Source organism: Chiloscyllium plagiosum, unplaced genomic scaffold, assembly GCF_037043375.1.
Source record: "Chiloscyllium plagiosum isolate Xiang-an unplaced genomic scaffold, Cpla_swu_hap1 HiC_scaffold_37, whole genome shotgun sequence".
Lineage (NCBI taxonomy): Eukaryota > Metazoa > Chordata > Chondrichthyes > Orectolobiformes > Hemiscylliidae > Chiloscyllium > Chiloscyllium plagiosum.
Genome location: NW_028270175.1, coordinates 51,949,564 through 51,966,334, shown reverse-complemented (window position 1 = coordinate 51,966,334; position 16,771 = coordinate 51,949,564).

The window sequence follows — 16,771 nt, the reverse complement described above, 5'->3', positions numbered from 1 at the left end:
AGCGAAGGAAGATTGGGAGATGAGTGGGTTTTGTGTTTCAATCAAATCCAACTCTTATTTTTCTGTACTCTGGAGAATAAGTCAACTTAACATCTCCTTACGGGACAATAAGTGCTGCTTTCCCTAAACAGCGAAATTACGTTGTACAATGTCCTATAGCATGCATGAAAATCATCTCCCAGCTTTACACTCGGAAATAAAATGTCAGTCAATTGCAGTACCATGGCATCACAGCAACATCGGAAGTAAGAAAAGGACCAGATTATTCTGCCCGAAATTCAACTACAATGGATAGGCAGGAGACGTGAAGAACACAGCCAGGTAGCATCGCGAGGTAGAGAAAACGCCATTTCGTTTGAAACCCTTCTTCAGTGCTGGGGTGTATGTCAGTGGAGCTGCTCTTAAAAGTTCTAGAGAGAGCAGGATGGTCAGGTGGGGATAGATGAAGACAGGTATAATGTACGACGTGCTGGTTCAATGGGAGACATCAATCCGCCTCCACTGTGGATGCCTCCAACAAGACGAACCCTGTATTCTGTCGACAAAAATATTCGGACAGGCTTCCACCTCCCTTAAGCTTCCACTTCCAATTCTGGCTTGTGTCACTCTGCAAGCATGTCTCGGACTACATTCGCAAGTGTTACCCGGGTTCCTACTGCTGATCTGCAGCCAGTCATCACAGCAGCTCGCCCTCCTCACCCAATAAACCCCACAATGCATCTGACCCCTCCACCTCTCCCTCGTTTCCTCTTCATCCTGCATCACTTCCCAGACCAACGATCAACTAACCCATTCACTTCCCAATTTCCTTTCTCTCCCACATGAGGTCACTCTCACACCACATTCAGACCTCACCCACCCTGTGTTCTCAACCTTTCCCCTCTATTATATCAGCTACCATGGAGCTCCCCTAAAACCCCACTCCCTGGCTATGCCACACCATCATGTCTCCTCAGACCTCAAATTCTCTGAGGCTGAATGGTCTGCCGTCAGCAAAGGGCTCAAATTTGAACTCCTCTGCTCCCACCTCCACGAAACCAATATACGCCACGTTATGGAACGTTATTTCTGCAATCTCAAGGCCCTCAATTTGACAAAAGCTCCAACCTACCTCTGAAAACTCCTGCACCCAACTCCAACCTTCCTCTTCCACTTGGTCACCACATGAATTTCTTGCACGCGCATAAACTACTTCATTGCAAACTGCTGATGTGATATCAGCCGCCTCAAATTCTCCATCCCCGTCACCCATCTTAACCTCACACCCTCGGAAGGTGCAGCAGTTCACTCGCTCTGCAACACCAATCAGTTAATCATCTAACCCGCTTATAAATGCTAGAGGATTTCCATGTTGCACCACGTCTTCCCTCCCCCTTTGCCGTGTCCCTACACCGATCCATCAGGCCAAAATGATTTCACTCTCCATACATACCCTCATTGCCTCGGTGACGACACTTCCTCTGCTGCCAAAGCATATCATCCCGCAGCTCCGTATTTCGTGGCTCTGCCAGCTCCCCAAAGTCCAGAAGTTCAACGACCCTGGCCAACGCATCGTCTCAGCATCCTCCTGCCCCGCCGAATGTCTACCTCGACTCCTTCCTCTTCCTATTGTTTCAGGCACTTCCCAAGTGATATGAACGACACCCTCCATCTCTTCAGTAACTTCCAATTTCCCGGCCTTCGGCACCTTATCTTCACTATGGATGTCCAAAGGAATGGCCTCCAGGCCCCTCCATATCTTAGTCTCCAATAGACCAATCCAGTTCCCCTTACACCTCCACAGGCTCTGTGCTTCAACTCTTCCACTATGACATCAGTGAATGCATCAGTGCTGCATCCGGTACCCAGGCTCAACTGGAACAGTTTATCAACCTCATCCACAAATTTATCCCCGCCCTCAAATTTACTTGCTTCTTCTTGGACGCTTGCCTCCCTTTCTTGACCTCATAATTTCCAGGTCATGTGACTGTCTTCCGTCGGAATTTTTCCACAAACTGACAGACTCCCATAACTATCTGGAATATAACTCCTTAACCCAATGTCCTACAAAAACTCCATCCCATTCTCCCAAATCCTCCACTACCGCCACATCTATTCGAACAAGATGTTCCACTTATGAGCATTCCAGGTGTCCATGTATTTTGAAAAACGTATTTTTCCTCCCGCCGTCATCCAGAGAGCCCTGCGACGCACTATCTTCATTCCCCGTTCTTCTGCTCTGAAACCACTCTCAACAGAGTAAAGACAGAATCCCCTTGAACTCACCTACCACCCCATCAGTCTCTGCATCCAACGAATATTTCGGGTGTAGGTTTGATCGCTGAGCTGTACGTTTGATATCCAGACGTTTCATTACCTTGCTGGGTAATATCATCAGTGGCGACCTCCAAGTCAAGCGAAGCAGTTGTAACCTGCTTTCTATTTATGCCTTTCTCCTGGGGTTTGTGGTGATGTCATTTCCTGTTCGTTTTCTGAGCGGTTGATAGATGACATCTAGACCTACGTGTTTGTTTGTGGCGTTGTGGTTGGAGTGCCAGGCCTCTAGGAATTCTCTTGCATGTCTTTGCTTAGCCTGAACCAGGATAGACGTGTTGTCTCTACCTCCAACCCCCCAAACCTCCTGCTACCTGTCAATGCAACGAGAAAGTTACGAAACCTGTAGGTACAGCAAGCCCTCAACCTCCATCCCTGGCCTGAAACAGTCTTTCGAGGTCTTAGAGGCTTAACTGAATCTCTTTCAACCTAGTTAACTGCATCAGATGCTTCCGATATGGTCTTCTCTGCATCGAAGAAAACCATCGTAACCTTAGGGAACAGTTCATTGAACATCGCATCCAGGTCTGCAGGGACGAATGTACCTCCCAGTGGCTATCCTTTTCAATTCTCCCACACATGCCCATTTCGACATGATCATTGTTGTCCTCCTCCACTGCAAAAACTAACTACAGTGTAAGTTGGAGTAACAACAGCTCATCTTCTTCCTGGGAAGCCTACAGCCAGGAGTATTCAACGTTGAGTTCTCCAATTTCCAACAGCCCCCACTCTCCAAGTCCCTAATCCCATCACTGCACCTCCCCATTACTTCCACTGCTCCCTGCCACCAACCAGATTCATTCGTCCCATTGACTAACGAGGTCGAAACCTCTGCCTGTCTTCACTTGTCCCACCTTCAGCACTCTGCCCTCACCACCTCCATTATCTGCATTTCTCCCCCAAACTCACAGCCAGTCCGAGAGAAATATTACAGCTGAAACGTCGACTTCTCCACGTTGTGATGCTCTATGGCTTTCTGTTTTCTTCCAACATCCCTCCTGTCTTGTTTGTCCCTGAAACAGATATTTCACTCACCTATCGCACTCCTCAAGGATTTCCTTACTGGTTAATGCATTTAATGGTGCATCAAAATGTTTGAAATCTGTATTTGCTTGTTCAGTCTGGTTCAGCAGCCGCTCACCAATTTGTGCAGCTCCCTCTTTAGATTATGAAAAGTTTCAACATGTTCCGTTGACACAACAATAGCTTTTTTTTCCCCTTTCTGTCCGACATCTTTACCAGATAGCTAACTGACTGAACTGTTTTCCCAATTTGATAGGAGCCACTTAACGTTGTGTTGAAGGATTCTTCTACCGCTCGTAGCAATACTAACACGTCATCCCCATGAGAAAACGTCAGAATTTCAGAGATTGTAACGGCTACCTGCTTCGTTCTATGCTGTGCCCTATTCAGATGCTGTTTAGCTAAATAACGTACACGGTTTAATTTCTACCTCACCTACTATTCTTAATCCAAGTCTGTATCGAATGTATCACTGACTTCTCTCTTCATCTTCGTATTGTTAGCTGGAAGTTCTTGACTAATTACCAAATTCCGAATTTCAAATTCTCTCTGCCTTTGTCTTTCTTTTTCTTTTCTCCACCTTCGCTCAGCAACGAACCTTCTCTCATTTCCTTTTTCCTCCCCTCTCGTTCTTCTCTCTTTTTCTCTCTCCATTTCTGGATCTGCTAACTCAATTTCCTTAAATTTTAATTTATGTTTTTACTACCTCGACTGCACGTTTCTGTTTCTTGGACATACCGAAGTGCTTGACTATCTTACTTACAATTTCAGCTTTACTTTTGTCCTTGGTAGAAGCCAATTCAATTCGCTTTGCTACTTCTAACAGTATTGTCTTTTATATGTGCTTCTAAATATTAGTGACAAATTTGGGAATCGTGTTCAAACCCCTGAATCTCTTTACTAATTTTAAGACTCGTTTCTATCAAATTTAAGGTAAACAACAAGAAGTAACGAAAATTAAATGAAAACGTCTCACCTGCATTAGGACAGTAATCGGTAAGTTTTTAAATATGATGGGATCTTTCGTACCCTAAATCTGTTCAAATCTCACAAATCTCAGTCTGGGTCTGTCTAAACCAATCCAAGTCACGCACCTAAACCCACAAACAATTAGGATACGGCGTTGAAACGTTCTGCTAATTCAGTCAAACACCTAGAAAAACTCACCTCGCCTTGCACTCTGTTAAATTATGCGTGTCAGAGAACTCCCAAACGCCACTATTTAAATAAAATAAATAATTTCTTATTTAATTCTTAAAGTGAACATTAAACAACATCTATTTAGAACTTCTAAACCTTGTCTCTAACTCCATAACAATGTTTTGGACTGTCTCACTATCCACTTGTATTAAAACTGCATCAACTTTATTTCAAAACCACACAGCTGCTGTTGTCTCCGGTGCCTGTCTTCATCGAGCTGTGGATCTCGTTGGGTCGCCTTCGGCATTTTGATGCAAACATGCTTCAAAAGAAAAAAGTAACTTTGATAGAGTATTTTGCCGGAAGTGAATCTGATGACAGAAGCTTGTCTCTCTCTGGTAACTCTCAAAATCTCTGCTTCTTTCTCGACCAAACATGAGATGCTTACACTGGTTCAATGTTGGGAAAACATCAAGCTCAAATCGATAGGGTTTTAAATACGTGGGCCGAACGTTAAACTAATTGATAACATTCGAACGCTTCTCAATGCAACTACGAAAATTTTGATATTTGTTACGCAGCCAATTCTCGAGTACTCAATCATGAGATTGCCAGTCAGTCACATGACAGGTGCAGCTGACTTGAGACCAACATTGAAATATTTCCCTGCAAATAAGTGTTGGATACCGTTTACAAACAAGCATTCTGTCATTCTGTTATCTGCTGCTACATTGCTGAAGCACCGAAGTGAAATCACAAAATCTGGCATGGTATGGCTCATGAGTAAATTTGCTTGATGAATTTGATTAAAGGAATATTTCAGCACATTCTTCAGCTGCTGTCTAAACTTAATCTGGATAACTGCATAAATCACAAAGTTAAAAATCACACAACACCAGATTATATTCCAACAGATTTATTGGATGCACACTAGCTTTCGGAGCGACGCTCCTTCATCAGGTGATTGTGGAGGGCTCGATCGTAACACAGAATTTATAGCAAAAATTTGCAGTGTGATGTAACTGAAATTATACATTGAAGAATTGATTGTCTGTTAAACCTTTCATCTGTAAGAATACAGTGATAGTTTCACTTCTTGCATGAGTAAATTACAAAACCCTTTTTTTAAAAGTTACATTCTCGGGTTAGCTGTTAACAATGGTGATAGCTAGACAATATGTTGAAGGCGTTAGCCCCCTGTATTCTCTGTATATGACCTGATGTTTAGATTGATTCCAATCTAAAAAGTGAGATAACAAAGTTTTACATAAATTCATGCAGTTTTTGAGCTCAGACTTCTACATGAATGTATGTGGTTTTTGAGCAAAGTGCAATGTAACTCTGAAAGTACCAAAAAAACTCACCACACAAAATACATGTGTGCATGTGGGTCTTTGTCTGTCTGTGAGTGTGTCTGTCTGGGGTGGGGGTTGTGAGTGTGAGAAAGTGTGTGTGTGCGTGTAGTGAGTGCAGAGTGTCTTAAGTCTGTGAGGGGGTGCATGTGTGGGTGTCTGTGTGTCTAAAGAAGTGAAACTATCACTGTATTCTAACAGATGAAGGGTTTAACAGACAATCAATTCTTCAATACATAATTTCAGTTACATCACACTGCAAATTTTTGCTATAAATTCTGTGTTACGATCGAACCCTCCACAATCACCTGATGAAGGAGCGTCGCTCCGAAAACTAGTGAGCTTCCAATTAAACCTGTTGGACTATAACCTGGTGTTGTGTGATTTTTAACTTTGTACACCCGAGTCCAACACCGGCATCTCCGAATCATACATAAACACGATGTTTATGCAACCATTGAGGAGTTACAGCGTGAAGCCCAATTCCTGCAGAGTCATTTACATACACTGATTTAAACGCAATAATATTATATTCGGAACCTTATGGAAGACACCACTAAATTTGACCATACAGGATGAAGTTGGCCGAGATCACAAACAGGAAGATGATGGATATTTTTCGATTTTGCATTTCTATGTCATTCTGAGTGTCCCCACTGGCGTGAACCTGGAGTCAGCTGCGGGTTCTGCTGGTCACTAAAATGTACCAGACGGTGAAATCATTGAGCAGCACTATCAGGACAAGTGAAAGAGTCGGTACTAGAATGCTGTGGAGGAACTCCATTGCGAGCCAGAAAGGCGAGGAATAAACATTATATGTTACGTAACATAAACAGCGGACAGTCACCAGCCAATACTGATCTGAGAACATAAAATGCCAGAAAACTTTCTTCAAACAGCTCAGCACATTTATTGTGCTCAGAAACACAGCCTCTGTTTTTTTTCACAGTAATATTTACTTTTCAGCTTCTGGATATATATGGCAACGCATCTATCAAAGGTGAAAGTGACAGTGAACCTAACAGAGCAGTCTGTGGCTGTCTCAAGCGGAATTGCGTGGATATTACACAAGTCTATGGAATACAGGAATGAAAATTCTACCGATCAGAAACGGGCATCCGTCTCAATATCAGAGTGAGGGAAATGACCATATCGTCCAAAGCTGACATGGACCCAGGTAACGCCCGACACATGGAGACAATCCACAATTTAAATAAATCATGATGGAAATGGTCACTACGTTAATCGTGAGGAAGGAAAACAGATGATGCATCCACGTGTTGGCAAAGTTAACAGGTTGATTGAGGATAGTGGGAACTTTCAAATGTCTCACTCATTGCATCCAGACTTATATTGAAGTAATTGGACGTGAAATAACAAATAAATAAATCTGAATTATTGAGGAGATTGTGACGTAAAACAAAATAACTTTTTTTCAACAAACACAGGGACACAAGAATAGATGGTTTCTAACACATTCGCACATACCTGATGACTCGAAAGCAGACTTCCTCAAATTGGGAAATGTGAGGATTGCAAAGGTTGGAGATCCGAATCGAGAGTGTGGTGTTCGAAACGCACGGTAGGTCAGGCAGCTTCCGAGGAGCAGGAGAGTACCCGTTTTGGGTATAAACTCGTCATCAGGATGGCTTCATCTTACTGATGAAGAGTTTATGCCCGAAACGTCGATTCTTCTGTTTCCTGGATGCTACCTGACCTGCTGTGCTTTTCCATTGCAAGACTCTCGGCACTTCCTCACAGTTCTTAGCATAAAGGGCGACGGCATTGCTGTCCGAAAGCTATATCTCCCAGTCCCCTGAAGACAAACCCTGGACGGAAACGTCTGGGAGTTGGACTAAGTTGTCATATATCCTCTCATGTGAAGAAAAGTATACAGGGAACATGTATTCACTCATTTGTCTGCCTAATGGAATTGCAAAATATCACCGACTTGTCATTGGAACGGGATCATTTCACTCGGGAAATTAACTTTTGATCAATTAACTTACCTCTGGCTGTTGACAAATGGTATCCATTGTAGAATGTTCCAGAAAAAATCGGTTACACAGTATTCTGGCGAATATGGGTCACAAAATGTTCTAGAGAATACTCTTGAAAGAATATTCAAATGAAACCCAGTTACAAAATGTTCTGTGGAATGTCGGTAATGGAATGCATTGGGAAATGTCATTATGTGGACGTGGTGATTTTGGGCAGGGGTGGACGATGTTAAATCTACTCCACCAGGTTTATTTTCAATTACAAGCTTTGACCCAAAATCTAGTATTTGGAAATAAATCAGTTTTAACATACCCAGTTGGTATGAAATATTTATCTTGAATAATTTCGTTTACCGAAATGTCCAGAGAATGTCAGTGAGAGAGTGTAATGGAGTCATAAAGATCCACATCCAAAAGGCCCTTCTGTCCATCATGTCTTGACAGATCCATTCTCCCTTCCAAACGTCTACTCAGTTGGCACTTTGCACAAGAAACAATAACATTAGTCCAATACTTTGATTATCTGATGGAAGATCCTCTGTTACGATCATGGATATTTCATCCTACATTCCATCCCACCTCTTCTAATTTTTGTGCAATACTCTCAAATGTAAAATATTCTCTAAATTCAGCTCTCAACATCGATCACTCTGTCGCCATGTCTGTCTAATGCATGACATCATACACATTTAACTCAATGTGTGTATTGAATTCATCAATCTTTTTTAGAGCTTACAAGACATTCTGATAGAGTCCCTCTGATTCAGCTTTTTAAGCCATGATTCCCTGCTTCTTTGTTGCCTTTACTCCTCATTATGCTGGGACAAGAACCTTCCTGAGATTGTCACACTCACAGAATGAGACCTAATGGATATTGTTTGTGAAAGACCATCATCAGCCCTGGCTCTAACCTGTCCTACCAGCAGGAATGACTATCAAAGCGGGCGTAACAGTGATATCCAGTCACGACAGAGGTTGCCTTGCAATTTGTCAACAATGATCACAGAACCGAGACATCTGCTGACAAAATTTCAAACGTATTCGAGGAAATCGCCTGATGATGGACAACTATTGCTCTCCACGCCACCCTTCAGTGATAACTCCCTTCTCTGCGATGTTGAAAAGAAATCAGAACAAGCACTAAGGGCGACAAAGCTACAAAACGTATCCTGGTTGTGGTATTTCAATGTCCATCACTATTATGAAGGTGTAAGTACGTACTGCACGTTTAAGAGAGAAAGGAAACTAGCCAGTACTGACGGAAAGCAAAGAGAGGGCTGAATAAGGAGACATGCAACACTTGGTGGAAACAAATACCTGGACATGCGTTGTCATGGAACGAAAACAAATTCAAATTCGGCTGATCAGTTCACATTTTTTACAAGATACCAAAATCGAATAGATTTTCAATTTAGTGTTTTGATGACATCAAACCAATAAAACGATCCGATGTTTTGATGTACAAAGCCAGACATTTTGAACAGTTGGGGGGGGGGGGTCTTCCAAGAAAACCAAAATGTATAGACGCTAGCCAAATAGCTCTCTAAATGGCACCTGCCCATAAGAAAAATTGTGAGCAGAAGTTGGAAGAAGAGACTACCCAGGAAAACCCAGAGGAAATTCCACAGAGGAAAATCGAGAAAGCTGACTGGTTTTGAAACATGATTTTTATTTTGTAACTCTTAATCAGGTTTTCTTTTTATCGGACCAACATTGTTGTGTGTGAGAGAAAAGGTAGGTTTCAGAGAAAGAGCTATTAATAATGGTTTTAATATTCTCTGTCTGCCTTACAGAATAAAATTCCTTTTTTATGGAAATAGTGAAATCTGGGATAGTTCTTTGCCTCTCGAAATTTAACAGATTATGGCGTGAGGTGAGCTTCTCTGTCTGTTGTGTTTAATATAGCAGAGTGATTTACAAGGTGCCGTAAGAGTCACCAAAAGATTCTCCACAGGCCCATCACTGACTGAAAAGTACGAGACCTCAAATACGCAGCTTCCTGTTTGTGGGAAGTGCTGCGTGTAACAAGCAGAGCGAAACATTCACACCAAAATACTTGTCACAGATATATTTGTCCTTCACAATACCTGTATGAACGCACAGCACACAGGTCAGTTTTATGTTAACTGTTCAGCTCCTATTGAAGTTGCTGTCTCCTAGGTTATTCTTTAAATAACTTGAACAGAATTAAACTCAAGTGACACAATGATGCGGGCTGGCTCCTCAGCTATTTCCAACTTACTTCATAAGTTTCGATAAATGCAACAAATATATTCTAACTCAATACGGCAGTGACAATATGATGGACATCCTCAAGTTATCAAGAGGAGGGACACAATCCAGAAATTGATACGCAATTGTCAACAATTTGTCAGTAATAAAGGAGAATGGCTAGCTCTGAAAGTGTGAATCTTTCAGGAAGTATAAAAGGCTGTATAAATACATAAACGAAGAGTGATTACAGGACTTTGTGATACAATATGTACGCTGATCGTGCACTCTGACTAATTCACACATCAGAAATGTTGCTCCCTGTCTCTGATGGTCTACTCCCTATGCTTACAGCCGTCCCATTGATATCAGTGTATGCAAGATATTTTGGAACATGTCAAATAGAAAATCGAACAGTTGAACACAGTAAAGCTCTTCAGCCCTTGATCCTGCACCAACATTTATCCTACTCCGAGACTGAACTACTCTACATATCTTCATTTTACCATCTTCTGTGTGGATATCCAAAAATTATTCCAATGCCTAAAACGTATCTGACCCTCCCACGATTGCTGGCAATTCATCACATGCATGCACAACTTGCTGACTTCACCCCAAAACGTCCACCAATCACCATTAAATGTTGCCCCCTTGTGATTGACATTTCTGTCCTGTGGATATAAAAGTTTCAGCCTTTTCACAGTATCTATGCCTCTCATCATCGTGTGTACCTCGGTCAAGTCACTCTCATTCTTCTTCACTTTAACAAGAAAATCCAGAGGTCCATGAATATTTCTTCATAGGACATGCCCTCTATTCGAAACATTTCCTGGTAATCTCCTCTGGACCATCTCTGAAGCTTTCACATCTTTCCTATAGTGAGGAGAACAGAACTGAATGCAATATGCCAAGTGTGACCGACCCAGTACATGAAACAGCTGCAGCAACAACTCACGGCGCTGAATCCCAATCCCACCGCAAACGATAACACAACACACGACTTGTTGCATACCCTATCAACTTCCTTGATATCTTTGAGGCATCCATGCACGTGAACAATATGCACACTCTGTTCCTCCACGTTGGCAAGAATCCTGCCATTCATCCTGTGTTTTGCATTCAATTTCGACGTTCGAAAATGAATCATTTCATAGTTTACCACGTTGAAATCTATCTGTGATTTATCAGCCAAGGGCTCCATTCTGACAATGTTGTGTTGCAACCGACAACAACCTTCCACACTTCACGAACCTTCAGCCATAAGAAAACTTTCTAAACAGCCCTTCTACTTAATCATTCAAGTCGTTTGTGAAAATCACAAACAGTAGAATTCCCAGAACAGATCCCTGCAGACCACCAGTGTTCACCGAGCTCCAGGCTAAATAGTTTTCATCTACTACCACCATCTGTCTTCTATGGGCAGCCGATTCTGTATCTAGTTGAGTAAGTTTCCGTATGTCCTACGCCTCCTTAATTTCTGAATGAGTATCCAGTGAGAAACCTTATGAAACGCCTTATTAAAATCCACATACGCTGTATCCACTGCTCTAACTGAATCAGTGCGTTTTCTTACATCCTTAAAGAATTCGTTAATGTTTGTAAGTTATGACCTGCCTCTCAAAAAGCCAATTGCTTGCTATCTCTATTCAAGCTATGCGTTTTAAAATCATCACAAATCCTGTCTGTCTGAATCTTTTCCAATGATTTGCCCACCACTGATGTAAGACTGAATTGTCTGTAATAACCAGACTTATCCCACCTGCAGTTCTTGAACAAGAGAATAACTTTGACTGACCTCTAGTCATCAGGTACTTCTGTAACGGATAGTGACGATGAACAGTTCATCACCAAACGCGCAGCAATCTCTTCCCTCGCTTCTCACAGTAAGCTTGGGTATAGCTCGTGTGGGAGAAAATGAAGGGTTTATGTCCAAAACGTAGTTTTTCCGGCTTTTCGGAAACTGTCTGACCTGATGTACTCTTCCATCACCAGAATCTATATCCCGTCTGGCCCAGGGACTTACTTGCCTTCACTGCATTTGAACTTTCTATCGCGTTGTCCTTCTCAACATAAACCTGTGTCAGCATATCAGCTATTTCACGCTGCCTCACAAATGGCAAGATCCCTCTCAGTAGTGAACACTGAAGCAAAGTATTCAGTAAAGACCTACTCTACTCCCTCCAACTGCAAGCGCAAGTTCCTACCACGGTCACTGATCGGCCTACGCACACTCTGACCTTCCGCTTGCTCGCCACATAAGTGCATAACGCATTGGGGTATTTCATTAACCGACATGCAAAAGCTTTTCCATGATCCGTTGTAGCTCTCCAAAGACCAGTCTTCAGTTCCGTTCTGGTTACCACGTAAACTTCCCGAGTCTGATCCTTGATTCTTCAAACTAAATAATCATCCTTCGTCCTGTTGACTCGATACTCCAAATCACTTTTCATCCAGGGCTCCTTCCCAGAACATTCCCGACTGGCGTCAGTGGTACAACCCTTTCCACGTGCTCCCTTTCCAATCTCCACATTTACCAGTTCTTCTATGATAGTATTGTACTTCCTGACACCCCAAAACCATCTGTTCCTATCTATCTCCATGATTTAAGTAAGGTTTGGTGAGTTGTGATCACTACCACCGAAATATTCTCCCACCGAGACATCTAATACCTGACTTGCTTCGTTGCTTTGCACCGAACAAAATATGTTCTACACTCTCATCAGCTCATCTACAGATTGGGTCAGGACTCTTTCCGACACACAGCTGAAAATATCTGTTGCATCCAAACTATTTGTACTGAGAAGGTCTCAATCAACATTAGAAAGTTGAAGTCACTCATGACAGCAACTCTGTTACTTCGCCCCCTTTTCTAAATCTGCCTTTCCATCAGCTCCTCTGTGTGCCTGTTGTTGTTTGGGGTCTATGGAAAAGTCACATTAAGTGACTGCTCCTTTCTTGTTTCTGACATCCACCCAAAGTGACTCAGTAGACAAACACTCATCGATGACTTCCCTTTCTGCAGCTATGGGGCAGATTAGCAATGCCAGTTCCCCACCTGTTTTATATCCCTCACTTTTCCAATTGAAACATCAAAACCCCGGAAGAAATAACAGACGTTCCTGCCCTTGTGATATCCAAGCAAAATCGCGCTGATCCATGCTCTCCGTTCATCACTCTTATTTCTAATACTCCTACCTTAAAATAGATACAGTTCAACCCATCACATTAACTGCGACTTTGCCCTATCCACTGTCTATCTTTCCTGACTGGCTGTCTGCTCGCTATATCTGTCTGTTCACCAGATACCCTATCCTCTGATCTGTACCTTTGATTACAATCTCTGTTCCAAACTCATTTAAACTCTCCAGTAGAGCTCAAGCACTTGTCCCGCACAGGATATTGTTGCTCCTCTAGTTCAAATGCAACCCGTCCTCCTTATACATATGCCACCTTCCTGTAAATGTATCCGAATGATCCACATTTCTCAAGCCCTCCCTCCTACACTAGTTGCACACAGTCTCGATGCCTAGCCTCATTAGCTGGTGGCACGGTTACCGTCATTATATTCTGATATTATTCGCCTTGCCTTTTAGCTTCCAATGAAGTCTGCATATTGACATTTCAGGTATTCATTTCATTTCTTACCTATTTCAGTGGTATCAGTAAACCACGTCTTCTATCTGCACAACGCAACCTCCCAGGCCGTAAGAATCCTGTGGACGTCAAATGAGTCATTCCTGACCTTAACCCACAGGAGGCAACATACCAGCCGGGAGTCCCATTTGCGAATCTCCTGTCTTTTCCTCTAACCTTTGAATATCCTCTCATTGTCGCTCAGCACTGTCCTCTCTTACCTCCTGAGCAACAGAGCCAGTCTCTATGTCAGACACTTGCCTGCTGTGGCCTTCCCTGGAAGGTCGATCAGAAACAGCATCCAAAGCGCCATACATTTTATTGACTAGAATGGCCGCAGCAGATCCCTTCACTGACTGCCTATCCTTTTTTCCACTTTACACATGTCACACCGCTGCCTTTATCCCGTGCTTTAGATGAGCGTACCTCCTGATAACAAGTCTCTACCACGTCATCAGCCTCCCGAAAAATTTAAAATTAATCCAACTCTGGTTCCAGTTCCCTAATGCAGTCTGTGATGAGCGCGAGTTGGGTGCACTTCTGGCAGGTGAAGTCGGGAGGGACACTAGTATTCAACCTTACCTCCCACATCGTGCCATAAGTCCATTCAACAGCATGAGTTTCTATCCACTTTGTTAAAAATTGACGCAGATAAGAAAACACTTACATTCCTTCAGTGGCTAAACCAGAAACACGACATGGATACTGTCTCCCATTCTTTCTCATTCGCAAATGAGAAAAACGTTCCCAGTGGATTGTTAGAAATGTATGAATGCACTTGCCGAGTTATCTCCGTGATCGTTTACGTTCCTGTTCAGAGTTCTCTCAGCTGATTCACGAGGCAAATATTATATATTGAAACTTATGTTCCTTACTAACCTATCGCTCACCTTCTCACGACTCTTTATCAGATCGACCAATGGGCTGAGGAGTGGAGTTGGAGTTTAACTTAGATAAATGGCAAGGGTTGCATGTTGTGAAAGCAAATCTTAGCAGTACTTAAATACTTAATGGCAAGATCTTAGCGAGTGTTGCTGAACAAAGAGTCCTTGGAGTGCAGTTTCATAGCAGCTTGAATGTAGAGTCACAGGACATGGAAGAAGGAGGTTAGTGTGCTATCCTTGATTGGTAAGAGTGCTGAGTATAGGAGTTACGAGGTTATGTTGCGGCTGTACATGACATTAGTTAGGCCACGTTTGGACTATTGCGTGCAATTCTGTTTTCCCTCCAATCAGAAGGATGTTGAGAAACGTGAAAGGGTTCAGAGAAGATTTACAAGGATGTTGCCAGAGTTGGAGGATTTGAGCTAACGGGGCAGGCTGAACAGGCTGGGGCTATTTTCCCTGGCTGAGGGGTGACCTTACAGAGGTTTATAAAATCATGAGGAGAATGTATAGGTTAAATAGATAAAGTCCATTCCCAGGGGTTGGAGATTCCAGAACTGGAGAGCATAGGTTTAGGGTGGAAGGGGAAAGATATAAAAGGGACCGAAGGGGAACTTTTTCATGCACATGGTGGTGCATGTACGGAAAGAGCTACCAGATGACATGGTGGAGGTTGGTACAATGGCAACATTTAAAAGGCATGTGAATGGGTATTTGAATAGCAAGTGTTGAGAGGAATATGGGCCAACTGCTGGCAAATGGAACAAGATTCCGTTGGGATTTTTGGTCGGAGCGGACGAGTTGGACCGAACGGTCTGTTTCAATGCTGTACATCTGTTTCTGTGACTCCCGCTGCTGAAATGGAGGCAGTTAATTCACGATGACATTCACTGGCGGTGTGGAGTTTTGCTGACGAAGATATTCTAAACCGTGTATCAAGGAGATGGTCTTCTTTTCCCGAGATGTCACCTTTCTTAATCATGGACACTAGAAGATAATGGGGATGGTTGTTCATTTCTGAAAAAGAGACTTTGACTGCTGCCACCTGATGTAATTTGCATGGTCATCTGACGAAGGAGCAGCGCTCCATATGTTTATAATTTCAAATAAACCTAATGGTTATAAGCTGCTCTCTGAGTTTGTTCACATTCCAAGATTAATGGAGTGAGAATTTGGAGGGTCCAATCACAAGCATGAGAGTAGAATATAAAATTGCAAGATCAGCTGAAATATTTAGGAATAATAAATTTCAATTCACTTCATGTAAAACCGCAGGCAATTTCTTTTAATTACCTCACACAATGTAGGCTTCACTGACTGCACAATGTTTCATTGCCCATGCCAAGTTGTCCAGACAGGAGCTCAGAGTGAAATACATTGCTGTGGATCTTGAGTAATACGTCGGCATGGCTTTGTGCAGGGCAGGTCATGCCCTACATCCCTGACTTATTTTTTTGCAGATGTGAGGAAGGTAATGGAAGAGGGTGGAATACTGAATGTTGTTTACATGGGTTTTATTCAGACTTTTGATGAGGTCACTCATGCTAAGTCCACCCAGAAGGTTAAGATGCATGGCATTTATAACACTTGTCTGCCTGGGCTCAGAATTGGGTTTCCGAAACTAAGACAGAGGTTCCTGGTGAAAGGGTATTTTTCAGGGTGGATCCATGACGAGTGGGGTTATTTTGTGTTTGTGCGTGTCTATGTGTTTGTGTACTTCAAGAACGCCATTCATCATGGACTCCAGCCTGAAAAAGACCCTTCGACAACGAACTTCTTGTATTAGGAAACTAATTTTGATTCCCGATGGACACATTTTGTGGATGTTCTATGTTCTCAGCCAGATCAGGTAAGATGGCAGTTTCCCTCTCTAATAAACATGAGTGAATCAGAGATTTGCTGATGAAAGTCAAAAATTGTTTCATGGCTATAGTTGTCTTGGAATTTAATAAAAGCCTGGAATTAAAATTCCAAAATATGTTGTGGCATGATTGAAGGTCCCCAGAACAAGAGCTGTTTTTTTTTGGGTGATTTACACACTTTCACTCGTATCCTTACATAGAGACGAAGAAAAAAACAACATTTGAATGGGACAACATATCCATCCGAGGACAATCCAAACGGGGACATGCACGAGAATTCCTTGAAGCATGGCATTCCAAGTAGAAGTCTCTCAATAAAGACATCGACTTGGACCACTTTGACCGCGGTCTGT